The sequence below is a fragment of the Erpetoichthys calabaricus genome, chromosome 8 (assembly GCF_900747795.2).
Source record: "Erpetoichthys calabaricus chromosome 8, fErpCal1.3, whole genome shotgun sequence".
Lineage (NCBI taxonomy): Eukaryota > Metazoa > Chordata > Cladistia > Polypteriformes > Polypteridae > Erpetoichthys > Erpetoichthys calabaricus.
The window spans coordinates 188,007,758-188,032,667 of record NC_041401.2 but is presented as its reverse complement, the minus strand read 5'-3'; the positions used below and the strand labels follow the sequence as shown (position 1 = coordinate 188,032,667).

Here is a 24,910-nt window from a genome sequence, read left to right as displayed (position 1 = left end):
CATTCAGACCCCAGGGTAGGCACACCCCATAGCTGACCTCGCCAACACCTCTTCCAGCAGCAGCCCAAGTTTTTCCCATCCAAGTGCTGGCCGGGGCTGAACGTGCTTAGCTTCTGGAGTTACTGTGTGCAGCTTTGGTCTCCAGGCTACAAAAAGGACGTAGCAGGCGGGTTCTGTTGAGGGTCTGCAGAGGGAAAAGAGGAGAGAGAGAATTACTGGACAGCGCCACCCCTTGGCTCGGCTGAGAAACATTTACCTTCAAACCCATAAACGCGCATGTGTGTAACACTCGTATCCTATGAGGTGGGACACAAAAATAATCAGATTGGTAAAAAATAAATATTTACTTCTAAACATTGTCACCTTTTATATACGCCCCCTCCCAAATCTCTACACCGCTTCATACGAATCTTCCATTGATTGAAACAGTGCTGGAAGTCTTCTTGCTTGAGGCTCTTCAACAGGCTTACCGTTTCTGTCTTCACTTCCTCCATGGAAGAAAAATGTGTTCCCTTCGGGTGACTTTTGATTTTCGGGAACAAGTAAAAATCCCAGGGAGCTAAATCGGGCGAATAGGGAGGACAATCGAGGACAGGAGTGTTTTTGTGCTTTACGTAAAAGGAGAAAATTCGTGAGAAATTTGATGTTCGATTTTTTTTTTTTCACCCGATATTATTGTGTAGCGATTGTTGTGCAAATATTTGGGTGGGCTCTTCTATGGTTCACGTCCGGCCGAACTCCAGACGGTTTTCCAGTCCGGTTATTTTTGTGTCTCACCTTTGTATATGGACAACAGTATTGGGACGCCTGACCGTTACACAGTGGTGCTCTGTTGGGTTGAGATCTGGTGATTGATTGTGACGTTACTCTTGGTACCGCTGGCTACATTTGCAAAAAAAAAAAAAAATTAAAAATAAAACGTGTCTGTCGCTGTAGCAAAACATGATATTGAACGGCACTGTGAAGTGACCCTCGTGCCCCCCCCCATCATCTTATATAATACGCTACCGTGGCTGTTTGTTTGTCTGTTCAGGATTTTAAATCACCTGTAGCTCTCAAACCGTTTGTCCGATTGACCTGAAATTTGGTACACATTGTGAGAGCTAGCCCCAACACCATCACACTGACACCAGTATTTCTATAAAACACCCGTTTATTTAAAGTTTTGCACACACACAGTGCCCCACACCAATCACCCTTACTCGGGCCTTTCAATGTCCGTGGGCCGTCTTTCTTCCCTCTGTCACTGGAGCTTCGTCCTCCTCCAGCTCCCGACTCTAGGAAGGCAGCCCCTTTTATATTCACCCGGATGTGCTCCAGGTGCTTGCTGATGACCTTCCGGTGGCACTTTGGTACCGCACGAGCACGCGGAAGCACTCCCGGGCATCCCTGGAAGGTTCTTCCTCCACCTGCCCAGGTTTGGCGGAAGTGCAGCCCACGATACTCGGGGCACCCCCTGGCGGCGGCCACGGGCCCCAGTGGGTTTGAGCCTCCTGGCTCCGTCCCCATGGTCCCCTCATTATCCAGGGTGGTTACCCCCTCGTGGCCCGGGGGACGTATAAGCTGCCACCTGGTCCTTCCAGGCATCCCGGCTGGGTCTGGCCCCCGTCCTTCTGCCACAACATATACTACGTGATGTCTACTGTCCGCTTTCAGAGTGATGATTTTTATTCCTCTTTTTAATTAAATTTTATTTATTGTAGAATGAACTCTTGGCAGAAGGCACCAGGGCGGCTGTGCGGTGCATGCATACGGGCGCCGTTCTCATCCCTACCACCTTCGCCATCACTTCCCCTACCTCCTCATTTCTTAAATCATTCTTGAGGCGGATTGGAGACTTAAGTGCCAGCTTAAGTGAAAAATGAAAGAAAACGTACTAAGTAACTGAAACACAAACACCGACTTAATCAGTTTTAATTAACGCAAAAAGATGCTGACGGAAGAAGAGAAGAAGCGGGCCGCTAGGGTGGAGAGAAGAAGATCTGCTCAGGAACAGCAAGGGCATCAACCTCTGAGCAAACGAATGGTAAACGTACAGAGAAAGAGGATGAAGACTATGAATGCTCAAATCAAGTGTATTTGTGCACGTTATCGTTATCGTGCAGTGCGCCGTTACTGGTCTTTATATATAATACGCTACCGTGGCTGTTCGTTTTTTCTGTCCAGGATTTTAAATTACCTGAAGCTCGCAAACCGTTTGTCCGATTGACATGAAATTTGGTACACATATACTATGTGACGTCTACTATCCGCTGTTGGGGTGATGACTGACCTCCAAGGTTATTACTCTTTTTAAATTTATTTTATTTTATTTTAGAATCAACCAGCAGAGCGGCCGTGCGGCACATGTGTACAGGCGCCGTTCTCATTCCCTACCACCTTCGCCGTCACTTCCCCTACCTCCTCATTTCTTAAATCATTCTTGAGGCAGATTGAAGACTTTGCCAGCTTAAGTGAAAAATGAAGGAAAACGTACAAAGTAATTACAATACAAACACCGACTTAATCAATTTTAACGTGAAAAGATGCCGACAAAAGAAGAGAAGAAGCGGGCCGCTAGAGTGGAGAGAAGAAGAGCTGCTCAGGAACAGCAAGGGCATCAACCTCTGAGCAAACGAATGGTAAACGTACAGAAGAAGAGGATGAAGACTATGAACGCTCAAGTCAAGTGTATTTGTGCACGTTATTGTGCAGTGCGCCATTACTGGTCTTTATATATAATACGCTACCGTGGCTGTTCATTTGTCTGTCCAGGATTTTAAATCACCTGTAGCTCGCAAACCATTTGTCCGATTGACATGAAATTTGGTGCACATGTACAATGTGACGTCTGCTATCCGCTGTCGGGGTGATGACTCTTTTTAAATTTATTTTATTTTATTGTAGAATCAACCAGCAGGGCGGCCGTGCGGCACATGTGTACAGGGGCCGTTCTCATCCCTACCACCTTCGCCGTCACTTCCCCTACGTCTTCATATCTTAAATCATTCTTGAGGCAGATTGAGGACTTAAGTGCCAGCTTAAGTGAAAAATTAAAGACATTGCAACACAAACACCGACTTCATCAGTTTTAATTAACGCAAAAAGATGCCGACGGAAGAAGAGAAGGAAGCGGGCCGCTAGGGTGAAGAGAAGAAGAGCTGCTCAGGAAGTGGCAAGCGCATCAACTTCTGAGCAAAAGAATGGTAAATGTACAGAGAAAGAGGATGAAGACTATGAACGCTCAAGTCAAGTGTATCTGTGCACGTTATCGTTATCGTGCAGTGCGCTGTTACTGGTCTTTATATATAAAACGCTACCGTGGCTGTCCGTTGGTCTGTCCAGGATTTTAAATCACCTGTAGCTCACAAACCGTTTGTCCGATTGACATGAAATTTGGTGCACATATACTACGTGACGTCTACTATCCGCTTTCGGGGTGATGACTGACCTCCAAGGTTATTCCTCTTTTTAAATTTATTCTATTTTACTTTAGAATCAACCAGCAGAGCGGCCGTGAGGAACATGTGTATGGGCGCTATTCTCATCCCTACCACCTTCGCCGTCACTTCCCCTACCTCCTTATATCTTAAATCATTCTTGAGGCAGATTGAAGACTTTGCCAGCTTAAGTGAAAAATGAAAGAAAACGTACAAAGTAATTACAACACAAACACCGACTTAATCAATTTTAACATGAAAAGATGCCGACAAAAGAAGAGAAGAAGTGGGCCGCTAGAGTGGAGAGAAGAAGATCTGCACAGGAAGCAGCAAGCGCATCCACCTCTGAGCAAATGAATGATAAACGTACAGAGAAAGAGGATGAAGACTATGAACGCTCAAGTCAAGTGTATCTGTGCAGTGCGCCGTTACTGGCGATTCATATTTTCTTGTCACGTTTGCTTTGCCAAGTTGTTGGGCCTGTTAAATTGTAACGCCGGTCTGTCCGCCCCCTTATATTCCGGTGTGATTTCATTTCTAAAGGCGTATTATTCCGCGCTTGCGTCTCGTCTATAGCCATGACCTAGTCAGCTGTAACTCTCAGCACACTTGTCAGCCGTCTCCAACAACTGCTTGAGGTGGGACGAGATGCTCAGCTATGTACAAGAAAGCTTTTGATTATTTCTTTTTTTTTTTTTTTTTTTTTAATCCGTGCTTTACAATTTTTAACCCCCCAAGGCATTTATATTGAAAGGAGAAAGAGAAAGTGCAGTCTGGGCGCATTTCCTTGGCTATTATCTCAAATCCTCTTTAAATATACTGTTTCATTGTTTGACTGCTTACGAGTCACGGTACAGTTTCCTAGTTCAATGACATGTTTAGTGTTAGACATCCAGCTCTGCTGCGTGTTCCATTTGCATGACTTTGACTATTCATTAGCGGGATTGCTTTTAAGTGAAACACAATTTGGAACAAATGAATGCGCAGTTGATTGAGGGGTAGAAAAAGTATTTACTTACAGACGCTAAAGCCTCTTGCCGGACATCTGTCAAAAGCCCACGAGTTGAAATAGCAGGGTGAATAGTGAAGGAGAGTTAGGTTTCATTTCTCTTTTTGCGATAAAATCTGATGATGATTTAGGTTTGAATCAAAAAGGATTTTGTTTTTAAATGCCAGGCAGGGGAAGAACTGTTAGAAGCTACAGTGTGCGATGCCCACGAGGGAGCCTGGCAGATCCTCTTGATTATGCTGCTCTTTTTCTTAAAGTGATCATAATGAATCGTAGAGAATAAGAATCCCTGGATTTAAGCTAAATGGCTACTTTATTATTCCATTTTGTCTGTCATTTTCCACCCAGGGCCGTCTTAACGGCATTATAGGCCCCCCTGGGCAAAGCAGTCCACTGGGACCCCTACCTACACAGCCACTCACGGGAATAAAAATGTAAATGGTCGATAAAATGAAACATATATTTATTGTATTGGTACTTCCAGCAAAATTAGTGTTTAAACATTAAAAAAACACGCCGTACAGCAAAGATTAATCAACACAAACGTTTGAACAATAGAACAGGAGCCATGAAAAATAGAAAAATCTCAATTGGTACACCGTACAGACGGAGATGGCACAGTATAAAATTAATCTGAATTATTTATTACTAGTCAAATATTTGCGAAATTTCTTTGCAGAGAATTGAGTTGAAGTGACGTTAACAGATATGCTTTTACGTTCTGTAGTGCAGGGGTCCCCAACTCCAGTCCTGGAGGACCACCGTGGCTGCAGGTTTTCATTCTAACCCTTTTTTTTAATGAGTGCCCTGTTTGTGCTGCTAATTAACTTGTTTTGAATTCATTGTTTTTTTAAGATTTGTTCCTCTGAGTTGCTTCATTTCTTTCTTTAAGTGGCACCCAAAAAGAAATGAAATGTGAAGTGAGGGAGCCGACAGAAGTCCAACTAAGTCAGGGCCTCAAACTCCAAACAATTTCACTCCAACCAGCTGCTTAATGAGGCGCTGAGTCTCGTTGTTAATTAAACCCGTTCTTTAATTCCATGGCTTGTTGCTGCTCTCGTGGTGCAATGGCAGACATTTCCGAAATAGTTGATTTTCTCTTGTCTAAGAGCGCTGGGGATCTGAGCAGATTGACATTCCTGAGACCTCCATCTTTCTTCATCCATCCATCCATTATCCAACCCGCTATATCCTAACTACAAGGTCACGGGGGTCTGCTGGAGCCAATCCCAGCCAACACAGGGCGCAAGGCAGGAAACAAACCCCAGGCAGGGCGCCAGTCCACCGCAGTCATCTTTCTTTATTTTCAGATATCTATCTTACTAAACCACAGTTAATTTATACACACACCGAGGCGCATGCGTACTGCCACCATGGCGCATGCGTACTGCGCCGTGGCGCCCGTCCCAGAGTCAAACGCAGCGGCTTCCCAAAACGCGGCGGCTTCCCAGAGTCAGTAGATGGCGCTCAAACAACACAACCTGTGAGCGCCCAAACAACACAGGAAACTTTACCATGCCTACGACCTGTGAACTAAACCTGAAGCAAAGCGTGCGTGCCAGGTTGTACAGCTGCCCGGACAATGGAGGCAAAGGAGGCATGTATCCAAATGGAGGGAGCTCAACGATTACTAATACAAACGACCTGTGAACTAAACCTGAGGTGAAGCGTGCACGCCAGGTTGTACAGCCGCCTGGACAATGAACGAGCGCGCCCACAACGCGCTTTTGACACAGCGCGGGCAAAGGAGGCACGTATCCAAATTGAGGGAGCTCAACGATTAGTAATACAAACGACCTGTGAACTAAACCTGAGGTGAAGCGTGCACGCCTGGTTGTACAGCCGCCTGGATGCGACCGCCCACACCACCGCATATACCCTCCATGATATTTCATCACGCAGCGGCTTCCCACCGAGGCGCATATTGCGCCGTGGCGCACGCCCCACAGTCAAACGCGGCAGCTTCCCAGAGTCAGTAGGTGGTGCCCAAACAACACAACCTGTACACTACACTTGCTCTAATCCACTGTACCAGTAATATAGATCACATAACGGTCACAGACTCAAACCCAGCGGCTTCCCCGACTCATTGGTTGGCACATGAACACCACAACCTGTGAACTAAACTTGCTGTGCTCCATTCTGCCAGCAGTCGGTGTCAGCAAAGGCAACAGAATCACGTCTCCACAAAACGAAACCACATTAGTACAGATATGCTTATTTAATTAAAAGACATTTCCCCAGACACACCCACCCTCCATGATATGTCATCCATCCAAATATCGGACGGAACAGAAACCGGTTGCCATTCTTGGATTTCCGATTTGCTAGCGAATCGCGGACTTACTTGTTGTATGATTGACACCAGTTGTTTTGGCTCATTTTGTATCTCATTACTGTTTGGCTGCAAATTATGGAAAAAGAAACAATTAAGGGGTCTGAGTCTTCAAGAGCAAGTCAATGAAATTGAATTCAAAAGAAGTTAATTAGCAGCAAAAAACTGGTCGCTCATTAAGTAAAGGGTTAGAATGAAAACCTGCAGCCACGGTGGTCCTCCAGGACCGGAGTTGGGGACCCCTGCTGTAGTGCGTGAGATCCTTACACATACAGGCACGTGAGGTGGCAGAGGTGAACATGATACTAAATCAGAGGCGAATGCTAAGGTCCACTTGTAACACAATGACAAATATTTATAGTTTAGTAGTGTATAGTATTTATTTATTGACAGCAAGTCACAACATTACATTGATTAGTATGGGGCCCCCTGGGCAACTGCCCAGCGTGCCCATGCCCTGTTTCCACCCCGTTTTTGTCTTGAGCAGGGTCCAGGGGGGATGCTGGAGCCTGTCCTAACTAGTATAATCATCTCCTGTTGAATTCTGCTCTATTCTTGTAATATTTCTATTGCAATATTATATTGTATTGAGGATTACTTGTGTTCTCTTCTGTGTATTGTGTTGTTTTCTGTGTATTGCTCGTGTATTCTGTGTGTTGTTGGGGTCTCTCTTTGAACTGCCTTTTCCTAAGGTTTCTTCCACCTTTCCCTACAAGGGTTTTTCCTTGTCTTCTTAGAGAATCAAGAATGGGGGGCTGTCAACTGTTAAAGGCCATTGCGGCACTTCTTGTGTGATGTTGGGCTATACAAAAATAAATTGTATTGTATTGTAGTATAAAGCACAAGGCAGGAGCAAACTCAAAAAATGGTGCCAGTCCATCGTAAGGCAAAGACACTTACAGCACCAAACACACACCAGGGCCGATATAACGACGCCAATCCACCTAATCAGCATGAGAGCTGGAGAGGAAGGCAACTTATGCAGATACGGTGAGACCATGTAATTTGGGGCACCAACCACGTCATCCCATTTAATTCAACAAGATAGTCCAACAAAAAGGCGCTTGGCGTCTGGCCCCTCGGATCAGGGTGTGTTTGCTCGGGAAATCCATCCGGTGGGTCACTCTTGCCAAAAGGACGCCTTCTTTCTTGTTTTTAGGGGGGCTTGTCCACCTCAGTTTTCTCTTCGACATATGTAAGTAATTTTATTATTTAACATGTTAATTCATGTGCCATTGTACTGTTTCCATACACAAAACACGGTAACACATTTAAGATGCATAATTAACATAAGACATTACATTAGTCAATCACAAGTGAATGATAAATTGTGCAAGTCATAATGAATGTTCACAAGTTATATGAGCGGGAATCTTGTGACCCATTCGTGAATCAAACAAACAAAGATTGTTAGATGGATTCTCAGGTAGTGACCTGTCCGTGAATCAAATGAGCGAGAATCGTTGGACTGATTCTCGGGTTGTAACCTGATCACGAAGCAAACAAAGCAGAATTCTTAAACTGATTCTCGGGTGGAGACCTGTTCACAAATTTAATGAACAAGAATCGTTAGAATGATTATCTGATACTGATTCATCCACAAATCAAATGATTGAGAATCATTAGACCAATTCTGTTAGTGACTCATTCACCTATGAAATGAACGAATCGTGAATCGAACAAATGAGAATCCTTAGAGATTGATTCTTGGATAGCGACCCATTCACTAATTGAACAAACAAAAACTGTTAGATTGATTCTTGGGTAATGACCGGTATGCGAATCAAACAATTGAGAGTCCTTAGACTGATTCTAGGGGAGTGAATGGCTTGCGAATCAAATGGGAATCGCTGGACTTACTCTCGGATAGTGACCTGTTCACAATTTAAATAAATAAGAATCATTAGACTGATTCTCATGACCCTTTCGTGAATTGAACAAACAAAAATTTTTAGATGGATTCTCAGGTAGAGACCTGTCTGTGAATCAGACAAACGAGAATCGTTGGACTCATTCTTGGGTTGTGACCTGCTCACAAATCAAACGAAGCAGAATTCTTAGACTGATTCTCGGGTGGTGGCCTGTTCACCAATTTAATTAACAAGAATCGTTAGACTGATTCTCTGGTACTGATTCATCCACAAATCAAATGATTGAGAATCGTTAGACCGATTCTGTTAGTGACTCGTTCACCTATGAAATGAACGAGAATCGTTAGACTGATTCTTGGATAGTGACCCATTCACTAATTGAACAAACAAAAACTGTTAGAATGATTCTCGGGTAATGACCAGTATGCAAATTGAGCAAATGAGACTCCTTAGACTGATTCCAGGAGAGTGAACAGCTTGTGAATCAAATGAACGAGAATCACTGGACCGATTCTTGGTTAGTAACTCGTTCACCTATGAAATGAACGAGAATCATTAGACTGATTCGCTGGGACTGATTCATCCACAAATCAAATGAACGAGAATCATTAAATGAGCATGACCCGTTCGCAAATCAGATGAACGAGGATAATTAGACCGATTCTCGGTTAGTGACTCGTTCACTTATGAAATGAACGGGAATCGTTAGACTGATTCTCTGGGACGGATTCATTCACAAATCAAATGAATGAGAATCATTAAATGAACGTGACCTGTTCGCAAAACAAATGAAGGGAGAATCGTTAGACCGATTCTCGGTTAGTGACTCGTTCACCTATGAAATGAACGAGAATCGATAGACAGATTCGCTGAGACTGATTCATCCACAAATCAAACGAATGAGAATCATTAGACTGATTCTCGGGTTGTGACTCGTTCACCTATGACATGAACGAGAATCGTTAGACTGATTCTCTGGGACTGATTCATTCACAAATCAAATGAAGGAGAATCGTTAGACTGATTCTTGGTTAGTGACTCGTTTATCTATGAAATGAACGAGAATCGTTAGACTGATTCTCTGGGACTGATTCATCCACAAATCAAATGAACGAGAATCATTAAATGAACGTGACCCATTCGCAAATCAAATGAAGGAGAATCATTAGACCGATTCTCGGTTAGTGACTCATTCACCTATGACATGAACGAGAATCGTTAGACTGATTCTCTGGGACTGATTCATTCACAAATCAAATGAACGAGAATCATTAAATGAGAGTGACCCGTTCGCAAATCAGATGAACGAGAATCGTTAGATCGATTCTCAGTTAGTGACTCATTCATCTATGAAATGAACGGGAATCGTTAGACTGATTCTCTGGCACGGATTCATTCACAAATCAAATGAATGAGAATCATTAAATGAGCGTGACCCGTTCGCAAATCAGATGAACTAGAATAATTAGATCGATTCTCGGTTAGTGACTCGTCCACTTATGAAATGAATGGGAATTGTTAGACTGATTCTCTGGGACTGATTCATCCACAAATCAAATGAACGAGAATCATTAGATCGATTCTCGGTTAGTGACTCATTCATCTTTGAAATGAATGAGAAACGTTAGACTGATTATCTGGTTCTGATTCATTTACTAATCAAATGAACGAGAATCATTAAATGAATGTGACCCGTTCACAAATCAAATGAAGGAGAATCATTAGACCGATTCTCGGTTAGTGTCTCGTTCACCTATGAAATGAACGAGAATCGTTCGACTGATTCTCCGGTTGGTACTTATTCATCCACAAATCAAATGAACGAGAATCATTAAATGAGCGTGATCCTTTCGCAAATCAAATGAATGAGAATCGTTGGACCGATTCTTGGTTAGTAACTCGTTCACCTATGAAATGAACGAGAATCATTAGACTGATTCGCTGGGACTGATTCATCCACAAATCAAATGAACGAGAATCATTAAATGAGCATGACCCGTTCGCAAATCAGATGAACGAGGATAATTAGACCGATTCTCGGTTAGTGACTCGTTCACTTATGAAATGAACGGGAATCGTTAGACTGATTCTCTGGGACGGATTCATTCACAAATCAAATGAATGAGAATCATTAAATGAACGTGACCTGTTCGCAAATCAAATGAAGGAGAATCGTTAGACCGATTCTCGGTTAGTGACTCGTTCACCTATGAAATGAACGAGAATCGATAGACAGATTCTCTGAGACTGATTCATCCACAAATCAAACGAACGAGAATCATTAGACTGATTCTCGGGTTGTGACTCGTTCACCTATGACATGAACGAGAATCGTTAGACTGATCCTCTGGGACCGATTCATCCACAAATCAAATGAACGAGAATCATTAAATGAACGTGACCCATTCGCAAATCAAATGAAGGAGAATCATTAGACCGATTCTCGGTTAGTGACTCATTCACCTATGACATGAACGAGAATCGTTAGACTGATTCTCTGGGACTGATTCATTCACAAATCAAATGAACGAGAATCATTAAATGAGCGTGACCCGTTCGCAAATCAGATGAACTAGAATAATTAGATCGATTCTCGGTTAGTGACTCGTCAACTTATGAAATGAATGGGAATTGTTTGACTGATTCTCTGGGACTGATTCATTCACAAATCAAATGAACGAGAATCATTAAATGAGCGTGACCCTTTCGCAAATCAAATGAACGAGAATTGTTAGATCGATTCTCAGTTAGTGACTCGTTCACATATGAAATGAATGCGAATTGTTAGACTGATTCGCTGGGACTGATTCATCCACAAATCAAATGAACGAGAATCATTAGGTCGATTCTCGGTTAGTGACTCATTCATCTTTGAAATGAATGAGAAACGTTAGACTGATTATCTGGTTCTGATTCATTTACTAATCAAATGAACGAGAATCATTAAATGAATGTGACCCGTTCACAAATCAAATAAAGGAGAATCATTAGACCGATTCTCGGTTAGTGTCTCGTTCACCTATGAAATGAACGAGAATCGTTCGACTGATTCTCCGGTTGGTACTTATTCATCCACAAATCAAATGAACGAGAATCATTAAATGAGCGTGATCCTTTCGCAAATCAAATGAAGGAGAATCGTTGGACTGATTCTCGGTTAGTGACTTGTTCACCTATGAAATGAACGAGAATCGTTAGACTGATTCTTTGGTAGCGACCCGTTCACATAAAAAACGAACAGGAATCATTGGACTGATTCTCGGGTTGTGACTCGTTCACGGATCAAATGAGTTGAGAGTCATAACTCAGGCGGTTCTTTCACTTGTGTTTTACAGTTCCTCCATCGGGCAGCGTCAGTAAAACGGATGATGATGACATTACGCAGGACATGCATGCCCTTTAGCGCTAGTCCTGTTGAGCTCCACTGAAGTGATTTGTTTCCTGTAAATGCATCAGTTCTTAGGATTCACTGAAAAGAGTCATTCAAAAAGAACAAACTGTTATTGAAATTGCTCATCACTAGATAGAAATGGTAAAATTCCAGTGGAGATGTCAACTGTAAACCAGAGAGATGGATGCAAACCAGTAACACCATGAATGGCTTCTGGAGCAAGTGATTGCACCAATAGGATTGTTGATATTTATCTTTTATACCGGTCTAGCGCAAAACCTTGGTAGGAAGAAATGAAACACGTCTCCACCCAGCCGACAAAGATGTTGGCATCGATCAAGTACAGAAATGTTGTAAGAACAAAGCCGTAGCCGAGTGCCGCTCTGCTTTTCTGACCACATTTTGGATCAACCTCCGTGCCCACCGGAGCTGGCAGAACATGAAGTGAGCATGTTGGTGTGAATTGCCAGGATTTTGGCTTGTGGTTAAAGGAGTGTGCGTTACAAGGAGCACCTGCACCTGAGGCTATAGTATACGAGAAGAAAGGAAATGTTTAGATTGAAAGCGTGCAGGAATGCCAGCGTACAGGTTTTTAATCTGTCCACACTTTGATGAGAACTGCAAATTATTTTAATCCTTTGTTTCTAATTTTTTTTTGCACAGCTGGAGCATTAGGGCACACACTAGGAGCGCGAAGACGTAATCTTCATGCAGGGAACGAGTGGCCGTAATGAAAAGAAGATGAAAGCCGATCGGTTGTTTTAAGATTGAACTCTTAGCTGCTTCCTTTTACATTTCAGATTAGTTTTCAGGTCAAATTGCTTTTCTTTCTCGGTAAGAGCTGCTCGTTCGGTTTCTGGAGGGTGAAGGGTCAAGAGGGTTATACTGCACGATGGCAGCTGTAAAACAAGCACAGGTCCAGGGGGGCACGTTTGCCAGTCGCTCGGGCAGCTTTGACAGGCTTGACCTGCTGCTTCAGTCCTTTCCTCATTCCAGGAGAGTGCAGCCCCCGTTTCCAGCGTCCCCAGGACGATCCACCTTCATGCCATTACAAGGCGTGCGCTGTCACCACCCCATCAGACGGCGCCTTTGATGGGTGAGCCAGATAAGAGTTGATGTTTTTATGTTCGGCAGACGTGCCACTGACTCATAATTTATCTGAACCAACATTCAGTCTGGACGTATTCCTTCTAGCAATTTAGCATGAATGCAAATTCTAGGCTGATTGCTGTTTAAAACTTTTAAAAAGCACGGAAAACTTTTTTTTTTGTATTGTTTATTTGCTATTTCCTCTTTTTCACTGCATCTTTTAATGGCGTACATTGAATATCGTGACACTGGAAATGGTAAAAAAAAATATTATTGTATAACAAATCCAGGCGGGGAATTGGAACACAGGAGCGTGTTGTTTATGTTTTATTGTTTTTTATACAAAAGGAAACAGTTTTATATTTTTATTTGTTATCTTTAATTTAAGTGGTCACTGACACAGAAATTTAACCCTTACAGTGCCTTCAAATGGAGACTTAATGTTGTTCCTTATTGGTATTTTTTTGGATCCAGTTCTGGAGCCCCTCTTGAGGTACCGTGAATATCAAAATTTTTTCCCCCTAACTTATTTAATATCAGTCGATCATCTGTGGCCGGCTGCAGGAATGACGGGTCTCCTGATAAAATTTGGGGCACAATCCGGGTCGTTCCATTTGATTTAATTTAAAAAATTAGTCCGAGAGAAAGGAGTCAGGCCTCTTGATTTCGAGTTTACAAATAAATGGCTCGGCTTTAGCATTTAGCATTTGCCATCCAGCGGGTTGTTCTTACCAATAAGGCGCTTTCTTTCCAGGCAGCTGGGATTACTTTTGGGGCGGGGCTAAGTGCCCTCAATGGGCGGGTCCTCAGTGGTGCTGCAGGGAGAGAAGGAGAAGACAAAGTTAACCACAGCGCCCCCTCTCGTCCCTGGCAGGTTATTACAGACCTCGATTGGATGCCATAGTGTGACACATCTTTACCTTTCGTACCCCTGATGGCCCTAAGTTTTAGGACAGGCGCCATTTAGGATGTTTTTTTTAAGGGTTTGTGAACAAACAAAGCACTGTAAGACATTGACTGCTGGACCGTTTATTACCGGGATAGGTCTATGCATTTGAAAACTTGTTAAAAATGTAATGAAATATACTGCTCAAAAAAATTAAAGGAGCACTTTTGAATGAGAGTATAGCATCAAGTCAATGACACTTGTGGGCTATTGATCTGGTCAGGTAAGTAGCAGAGGGGCTTGTTCATCAGTTTTCAGCTGCTTTGATACATTAGAGGGGGCAACAATGAGACGATCCCCAAAACAGGTTGTGGGCACTGACATTTTTCCCACCTCGTCTGTTTTGTCCCTTGTTTTGCATTTGGCTATGGTCACTATGGTCAGTGTCACTACTGGTAGCTTAAGGCCATACTTGGACCCTACAGAGGTGGCACAGGTAGTCCAACTTCTCCAGGATGGCACATCAATATGTGGCATTGCCAGAAGATTTGCTGTGTCTCCCAGCACAGTCTCAAGGGCATGGAGGAGATTCCAGGTGACAGGCAGTTCCTCTAGGAGAGCTGGACAGGGTCCCTCGTAGAAGGTCCTTAACCCATCAGCAGGGACTGACTGGTATCTGCTCCTTTGGGCGAGGAGGACCAGGATGGGCACTTCCAGAGCCTACAAAATAACCTCCAGCAAGCAGGCCACTGGTGTGAATGCCTCTGACCAAACGATCAGAAACAAACTTCATGAGGGTGGCCTGAGGGACCCATGTCCCCTAGTGGGCACCATGGAGGTTGATTGGCATTTGCCATAGAATACCAGAAATGGCAAGTCCACCACTGGCGCCCTGTGCTTTTCACAGATGAGAGCAGGTTCACCCTGAGCATGTGTGACAGACGTGAAAGGGTCTGGAAAAGCCGTGGAGAACGTTATGCTGCCTGTAACATCATTCAGCATGACCAGTTTGGTGGTGGGTCAGTGATGGTTAGTATGGGGAGCCATATCCATGGAGGGACACATAGACCTCTACAAGCTAGACAACAGCACCTTGCCTGCCATTAGGTATCGGGATGAAATCCTTGGACCAATTGTCAGACCCTATGCTGATGCAGGGGGTCCTGGTGCACGACAATGTCAGTCCTCATGTGGTGAGAGGATGAAGGAATTGATCCCATTGACTGGCCCCCACGCTCTGCTTGCCTGACCTCAATCCAATAGAACACCTCTGGGTGTGGGACATTATGTTTCGATCCATCTGACACCTCAGACTGTCCAGGAACTCAGTGATGCCCTGGTCCAGATCTGGGAGGAGATCCCCCAGGACACCATCTGTCATCTTATTAAGACATTGTCAGGCAGGCATACAAGCACATGGGGGGCATACAAACTACTGAGTACGATTTAGAGTTGCTGCAATGAAATTTCGGAAAATGGACTTGCCTGCCTGCCACTTAATTTTTTTCCCTTTGATTTTCGGGGTGTCCCTCTGTAGGTTGATCATTTTCATTTCCATCCTCTCGTTCCTAACACATCACCATATCAGTCCATAGCAGCAGAGATAGCCAGCAGGATTTTTTCCCCCATTGAGATCTGATGTGTTTTCAAAGTGTTCCTTTCATTTTTTTGAGCTGATTATATTAGAAAGGAAAGGCTTTAGATAGATAGATAGATAGATAGATAGATAGATAGATAGATAGATAGATAGATAGATAGATAGATAGATACTTTATTAATCCCAAGGGGATTTATTATTAGCTTTATTATCAACAGTAACTCCACAATCTCAAAGCAACTGTTATTGACTTGATTTTCACCAGCAACATGACTAGAAGTCGAGTCCACCTTAGAAGCACATGTACCACAAATAGGACACATTTCTTTTGCACTGTCCGCGCTTGTTTGCATTTGATAGCATTTGATGAGGTGCCACCTGAGAGGTTGGGCATCAAATTAAAAGAGGTGGGAGTTCAGGGTGATGTTTGTAGATGGGTGCAGAATTGGCTCAGACACAGGAAGCAGAGGGTGATGGTGTGAGGAACCTCATCAGAACTGGCCGATGTTAAGAGTGGTGACCAGCAGGGGTCAGTGCTAGGGCCGCTGCTATTTTTAATATATATAAATGATTTAGATAGGAATATAAGTAACAAGCTGGTTAAGTTTGCAGATGACACCAAGATAGGTGGATTAGCAGATAATTTGGAATGCGTTATATCATCACAGAAGGACCTGGATAGCAGACAGGCTCGGGCAGATTTGTGGCAGATGAAATTTAATGTCAGTAAATGTAAAGAATAACACATAGGAAGTAAAAATGTGAGGTTTGAATACACAATGGGTGGTCAGAAAATCGAGAGGACACCTTATGAGAAGGATTTAGGAGTCATAGTGGACTCTAAGCTATCGACTTCCCGACAGTGTTCAGAAGCCATTAAGAAGGCTCACAGAATGTCAGGTTATATAGCGCCTTGATGTGTGGAGTACAAGTCACAGCAGGTTATGCTCAAGCTTTATAACACACTGGTGAGGCCTCATCTTGAGTACTGGGTGCAGTTTTGGTCTCCAGGCTACAAAAAGGACATAGCAGCGCTAGAAAAGGTCCAGAGAAGAGCGACTAGGCTGATTCCAGGGATACAGGGGTTGAATTATGAGGAAAGATTAAAAGAGCTGAGCCTTTACAGTTTAAGCAAAAGAAGATTAAGAGGTGACATGATTGAAGTGTTTAAAATTATGAAGGGAATTAGTGCAGTGGATCGAGACTGTTATTTTAAAATGAGTTCATCAAGAACACGGGGACACAGTTGGAAACTTGTTAAGGGTAAATTTCGCACAAACATTAGGAAGTTTTTCTTTACACAAAGAACGATAGAAACTTGGAAAACGCGACCAAGTAGTGTGGTAGACAGTAAGACGTTAGGGTCTTTCAGAACTCGACTTGATGTTTGCTTGGAAGAAATAAGTGGATAGTACTGGCGAGCTTTGTTGGGCTGAATGGCCTGTTCTCGTCTGGAGTGTTCTAATGAGTGTTTTTTTCAGCTCTTGTTGCACACCACACATTTGGTAGTTGGTGACAGGGAAGAATGTCCCTATAGTGCTGTCCTGACGGTCGTGACAAGCCTTGTGGTGAGGAAACGCCTTTGGTGCAACTGTCAAGAGTCTACAGGTTCCACACAGGTTCCACATTAAATCCGCAAGCTAAAGTTAAGTTCTTCCTTCATTAACCTGCAAAGCCAAAGTTCTTCCACAAGAGGGAGGATAACCATCAACCCCCAGCTTGTGAACGGAAAGGGCCGCATGGATTCTGTATAAGAATAATGAATGGCATAAAGCAGAGCGTTTTTGTTTTCTAGGCTCTCTGTAAAGACATTTGCGGACAGAATTGTGGTAAGGGAGAAATACGACCAAAATAATAAACAAATAAAGTGTCTGTAATCACGAGGAGTGGGAAATGGAAATGTCCTCTGTTCTGCTTGTCTAGATGTGTCGGTTTCAGCAGTTGTAATTACATATTATGATATGGGCTATCACTGCCAGAATACTTGGAGTCTAATTATATCTTATGGCATTTGTCATAAATCGAGCCAAAAGCCTCTCGCCTTCTGCTTTCGTAAAATAAAAAACAAAACAAATGGCCTGGTTGGCAAGATGTTGCTGATGCAAGGCAACCACCAGATTGTCATGGAGCTGCAGGAAATCTCACAGAGAAAAGGAGACAGAGAGCCAACACGGGCAGCAGGAGAGACCACACGTATGCCAGATTGTGACGGGCAGGAACTGCTGGCAAGGCAGTATGTCCCCAATGTGTGCTGTGTGCCCCTGAAGGGCATTAGGCAGGGGCATTAAGATGAATGAGAGAAAGGCAACTTGGATAGAAGCATCCGGAGCCAGAGATGGATGCCTGGCACTGTTCATGAAGTGAACCCGAGGTCGGGGGGGGGGGTGGGGGGGGTTGTGGGTTAGTTTGTGGCGGAAACATGTCCCAGTTTGTTAAGGGGGCACAGCAATGTGTTGGCAACCGAGGGAATACACTGGTCATGGTGGAAGTGCTGGGGCACCAACCGGGTTGCCCCTTGTAATATTCCACAAATGTCCTTCAGCTGAAACAGGTGCCCGATGGCGCGTCAAGGGATATGCAGTGGCAATCGGGAGGTTGCCGGTTCGAATCCCGTAAATGCCAATAGGGACTCTGCTCTGTTGGGCCCTTCAGCAAGGCCCTTAACCTGCAATTGCTGAGCGCTTTGAGTAGTGAGAAAGCGCTATATAAATGCAAAGAATTATTATTATTATTATTAAATGAGGCAAAACGAACAGCAGGTTAACTAAAGATATAACCGAGGTAGGAGCTCCAGTCATCGGTCTGCTCTCTCCAGAATGAGGCACGCCAAGCCTCACGTTTATAGCGGAGGGACTGGAAGGAGGCGGAGTCAGTTTCCCTCTGTGGGTGGATTCTCAGGGCTGTGGGAGAAAAGGGAGTTGTTCGCGTCACTGACCACACCCCCTCGTTTACTGCGGTGGTAGTGCTGAGCCTGGAAAGGCAAACCTCAGACACGCATGTGTGACATCGCCTTCAGACAGCCACCCATCTATATATATATAATTCACTAAGCAGCCGCCAGTGCAAGCAAGACACCCATGGAGCACGCAGGACGGAGCCACGCCCACCAACTCTAAGACCATTGGATACGACGACAACTCGCAGAGTCACTCCCCCACCAACTCGGACGCAGCAACTCACAACACAGGGCGTCATTCGCATTCGTCTCTGCTACACTCCACATGCACCTCTGAGCCACGTTGACTTTTCATTATTCTTTTCGGTTATGACGCACGACTGCATCCACCATCGCAAACTGTTTTACACGCCATGGTCTTAGAGTTGGTGGGCGGGTCTCCATGATTTGCTCTTGTGAGCGGGCACATGACCAGGTGGTGTGTATGCTTCAAGAACGAGGGTGGACGCAGCAGGACCATCAAAGAAGAGGCATGTTTGTCGCGGATGTGAATCGCTGTATGCAGCGTGTAAAGCAGTTTGCGAGAGGTATCCCATGGTGTTACAGTTGGTGGGCGGGTCTCCGTGAATTGCTCTTGCGACCGGGCACATGACCAGGCAGTGCGTTTGCTTGGAGTGCGAGGGTGGACGTGACAGGACCATCTAAGAAAAATCATGTTTGTCGCGGATGTGAATCGCTGTATGCAGCGTATAAAACAGTTTGTTTGTCGCGGATGTGAATCGCTGAATGAGCGTGAGACGGTGGTCCTCCAATTGTCAGTCACGGACAATTGTATGTTGCCCTCTCCAGAGTTCCATCTTTTCATTCACCTACAGTCGTATCCTCAAAGCCTCCCCATTTGGACAACTGTGTCTTTCAGGAAGTGTTCACCCATCAATACATAATTATGCGGCATAGCGGTTTGGCTAGTTCTTTATATTCTTCTTAAAGATGCAGCCGTTAGAGTCGAGCAACTAAGCACTTCATCACATGTTGTACTGCGTACATGATCTGTAAGCGAGAGATGCAATTTAATTTGATTTGAATTTGAATTATGGGTAACTGAAGGCTTTCTGGATATCACCAAGCTGCTTTGGGGGGTTTCTACCCTTCTGCTGTCTCCATCTGACTGATAATGCAGGGAGAAATCACCTTACATCCTGGGACTTGTTGAGTCTGGAGTTCAGAAGTAGAGACGGAATGTAGCAGGGAGAATGAGAGCTGAGCTTTGTCTGCTTCTTCTTTCTGGTGAGCAACCATGTTAGGCAGAGAGGGGTAAGTGTGCCATGGATTGTGTTTCTGTTTCGGTTTATTTGTACTTGTGTGTACAACTACAGTATGTTCATATCCCTCCCTAGAGTCGTCGTCGTCTTCTTTTTCTTCTAATGCTTTTCCGACTTTTGCGTAGGGTCACTATCCTCCTTTCCTAAACTACTGGTTTTCATAATGACATGATTTTTACTTAGAACAGGAAAATATATACAGTATATATACTTACACATACACATACTGAGTACAAATACTGTATACAGGGATTGCCAAAAATACACAAGGCTGGCAATTTGAGCACTTACAAGATTGTACCTGAGTACACTGTGCCATTGTGACCTTCTTTTGAGTTACTAAAGATATTGAATTAATTAAGTTTATTGTAATAATCATAACCTTGTATGCCTTTTTCCATAAAAACAACTATAAACCTACTTGTGCCCACCATTGTATTTATAATATATATATATTGTAATGAATGGCATGTAGGGGGTAGTATTCCTGCCAGGATGAATTCACTTCCTTTACCTGGCCTGGAAGGCCCAGGTGGCATATTGGCAGAAAGAGTAGCAGCCTTAGCCAGGAGGATGGCAGAATCCATCAGTGCAGATGTAGGCATGAATGTCAGTACCCAGTCATTAGGCTGGTTTGACAGAAGGATGGAGGAGACAGCCTGTAGTTCTGACAGGGTCCCCCGAAAGGCAAGATCCCTGGATTAGGATTCCCACACAGACCCCTGCAAGGCATGCTGGGACCTTTTATGAATCCCATACCAAATGACATATAAGAGAGAAATTTGCATTGCTTATTCCAACATATGGCACATCCCAAACATTAATACTGTTTTTACAGATTCATGTCAAGTAGCATATAACAGAGACATCTGTTTTGCATTTGTTGTTCCAACAGATGACGCATTAGAAACATTAACACTGCTTTTACGAATTCATACCAAATGGCATGTAAGAGAGGCATATACATTGCACTTGTCATTCCAACAGATGCCACATCTCAAACATTTGTAGCAATGAAATGCTATATTTCATTATGTAATCTAGTTGTAAATACATTATTTGTATTAGTTGGTGTCAAAATGGTTTTGTTTACTTATTTACAGATTTATATGACTGATTCCTGACCACTGGCAAGTGGAGCTCTGATTTAATCCAGACTTTGACTTAAGTCCCCTGAAGTGCTAGATGGTAGTATCCCTGGGTTAGGATTCCCACACGGACCCCCGCAAGGCATGCTGGGACCTTTTAAAAATCCCATACCAAATGACATATAACAGAGAAATTTGCATTTGTCATTCCAACATATGCTGAATCACAAATATTAATTCTGTTTTGACGGATTCATACCAAATGACATATAACAGAGACATCTGTTTTGCATTTGTCATTCCAACAGATGACGCATTAGAAACATTAACACTGCTTTTACAAATTCATACCAAATGGCATTTAACAGAGGCATATGCATTGCATTTGTCATTTCAACAGATGGTGCATCACAAATATTTGTAGTCATTAAATGCATTGCACTTGTTATTCCAACAGATGGCACATCCCAAACATTTGTAGCGATAAAATGCAATATTTTATTATGCAATCTAGCTGTAAATACATCATTTGTATTAGTTGGTGTCAAAATGGTTTCGTTTCTTATTTACAGGTTTATTTGACTGATTCCTTACCATTGGCAACTGGAGGTTTGACTTAATCCAGACTTTGACTTAAGTCCTCTGAAATGCACGGGCACCTGCAAGGCATGCTGGGAGTCCTGTGGGGTAGCCTTGCTGGGGTCCGTGGGGGCTACCAAGGGGGCTCTGTTGGTCTTCCATTTGACCAGGAAGTACTTCAGCGGACATACTCCAGGATTTTTTTAATTCTTTTGCATTTATATAGCGCTTTTCTCACTACTCATAGCGCTCAGCAATTGCAGGTTAAGGACCTTGCTGAAGGGCCCAACAGAGCAGAGTCCCTATTGGCATTTACGGGATTCGAACCGGCAACGTTCCGATTACCAGTGCAGATCCCTATCCTCAGAGCCACCACTCCGCCTATGTAAGATAAAAGAAGCCACTCGACCTCATTCAGGCGAGCTGGAGTCCGGTGTGGTCCGTTATTAACTTTGACATTAAAGAGTCATTTTCTACTGATCACTGTCAAAACAATCAAATTAAATCCACTGTGATTCAGTGTTGCAAAATAAGAAAATCCGAAAACTTTCTAAGGGAAGAATACTTTCCATCGGCACTATAGGTATATCTACACTGTGCTTTAGGTTCCTGTGAGTACATCATTTCTGTTCTTGAAGATTTCTGAAACATACAGTAATTATGCATCAGGCGTTCTTTCTCCTTTATCAAAGAATATGAGTGAAATATTTCTGCAGTAATTGACATTAAAACAGTTCAACCTGGGGTTAATTAGGCAAGAGCAAGTGAGCCGAGTCTTTACTTAAAGGATTCACTTCAATGTCTTACATGCCGCGTGGAGGTAGGAGACCGACGGAGATCGCCTAGAGACTGGCACTTCCATTTCTATTGCTGCCATAACTGTCCCAATATAGTAAATGCTTAAGGCAATTTATATGCAAATGAGTAAGAGGAAGAGGAAGGCCTTTGCCGTTATAATATTAACAGCTCCGTAAATGCTTTCATCAGTTAATCTTTTAATCATTGGGAGCAATAAATCGATTCAAATTGCCTTTTTGAGTCAGCCTATAGAAGACTTTTATATGTTTTAGTCTGATTAGGTTGCTAGTGTATCTGTGCGATTATATTTTATAATAGCAATTCTCTGTTAAATAATTGATTATTTTATGTGTTACTTGTAGTTGAGTTAATTTAGAGAGAGAGAAGAATTTGGAGTCCTACTGATGGGAAATTTATGGAAATTGATATTTCAGTTTGTTCTGGATGTCTGTGTTTGAATACATATTTGGAAAGGCTTTTGAATTTTCAAGTTCTATTCACTTATTATGGTGCCTGAGAGTGGCCACGTGTTGCATGTTGATTAATGGGTGTAAGAATTTCACCCTACTCTGTACATGTGACAATCATCCACCTTAATTAAAGAATAAATGTCTGTGTGTCCGTCCGGTTACGATGGCTCTGTCATTTTTAAAGATGGAGCATAACAAACATTTGTAGTAATAAAATGCATTGCGTTTGTCATTCCAACAGATGACGCATCACAAACATTAACACTGCTTTTACGAATACCATACCAAATGGCATATAACCAAGACAACCTGCATTGCTTTTATCATTCCAACAGGCGGCGTATACAGTATTAGTAGGTGTAAATAGTATTTCATTACTTTTTACAGGTTTATTTGACTGGTTGCTGACCGTTGGCCAGATTTTTGCAGATCTGTCTTTGTCCTTCGGTTCCACGATCAGCCATTTTGTAATTTTGAATGCTTAGCTTGTTGTCTTTATTATTTGCACCTGATTCTGTCCCATGCACTCTTAAACCTGAGATCTCTGCCTGTTGCTTAATGCCAGGACCTTCTCATTAAAACAAATGGAACTTTACTGTCATAATTCTAAATTTCTTTTATTATAATGCTTTAAAATCTTCTCTTTAAAGAGCCAACACCTTGTGCCCTACAATTAATCTCCATTATATGTAGATAACCAGTTTGACACATTAACCTTAATAAAAGGATAGGCCCTAAGTGTTCTATGTGTCTCTCTGTGTCCCTGTCTTGTTGCTGTATCTTTTATCATCCCAAAAGACTGCACATCACAAACATTTTTAGTAGTAAAATGTATTGGATTTTTCATTCTAACAGATGGTGCATCACAGACATTAACACTGCTTTTATGGACCCCACACCAAATGGCATATAACAAAATATGTGCATTGCATTTGTTGTTTCAACAGATGGCCCATCACAAATATTAACTCTGGTTTTATGAATCCCATACGAAATGGCATATAACATAGACATCTGCAGTAGATTTGTCGTTCCAACAGATGGCACATCACAAATATTAACATTGCTCTTACGAATCCATACAAAATGGCATATAACCAAGACAAATGCATTGTGTCTGTCATTCCAACAGATGGTGCATCACAAATATTAACACTACTTTTATGAATCCCTTACCAAATGGCATACAACATAGACATCTGCAGTACCTTTGTCATTCCAACAGATGGCACATCACAAATATTAACACTGCTTTTATGAATCCCATACCAAATGGTATTTAACAAGATATCGTTACAACAGTCGACATGTCACACACATTAACATTGCTCTTATGAATCCATACAAAATGTCATATAACCAAGACACATGCATTGTGTTTGTCATTCCAACAGATGGTGCATTGCAAACGTTAGCACTTCTTTAATGGATCCCATACCAAATTGCAAATAACATAGATATCTGCTGTGCATTTGTCATTGCAATTCATGGCGCATCACAAACATCACATTGCTCTCATGAATCCATACCAAATGGCATAAATTTGTCATTCCAACAGATGGCACAAACATTAACACTGCTTTTACAAATTTATACTAAGTGGCTAATAACTGACACCAATGCATTGTGTTTGTCATTCTAACAGATGGCGGTTCACAAACATTTGTAGTATAAGAACCTTGAAACCTTTATACGCTTGAGTCAATATGCCACACAGCACAGTGGTGAATGACCACTTAAGTGACACTTTGTAAGTTGCAGTAGGACGTAAAGAATCCTTTGTTAAGGCCTTGCTACATAACAATCTATCTGAATGATATTGTGAAAATCCTATAAAACATCGACCACACATAAATGTGGGAAAAGATGAAGAGGAAGTAGAAGAAGAAGAGGCATTTAGTAGAGGTGTACCTCTATTTTTAACGAATTTCCAAAAATGTCTCAAATGCTGTTTTCACTTGGGGTATTGAATGTTGCCTGACGTGGGAAGAACTGAACTGAAATGATTTTGGCAGAAGGCTGCGACATGAATGTGAAGGGGTCCGGTTCCATTTTGTGTGTGAGATTCGTGTTAGTGTGGGGCAGGTCACACTGAAGAGAGGAGTGCCGTTCCCTTTGGAAGGCTACTTATAAAAATGACATTTGAAACGTTCTCCATGT

The 24,910-nt window shown here is 42.8% G+C and overlaps 1 protein-coding gene and 1 long non-coding RNA gene across 4 annotated transcripts in view; one reads left to right on the top strand and one right to left on the bottom strand.

Annotated features, from left to right (window-relative positions):
- Window positions 1-24,910, top strand: part of LOC114656379 (nck-associated protein 5-like) — a 771,015-nt gene that overhangs the window by 106,993 nt on the left and 639,112 nt on the right. The gene's annotated exons all lie outside the window — the stretch shown is intronic.
- The window catches only part of LOC127528941 (uncharacterized), a 235,409-nt gene continuing 226,537 nt past the window's right edge, over window positions 16,039-24,910 (bottom strand). The window contains exon 2 of the long non-coding RNA XR_007935618.1: window positions 16,039-16,435. This is a non-coding gene — a long non-coding RNA (uncharacterized LOC127528941). The remainder of the gene's footprint in view (window positions 16,436-24,910) is intronic.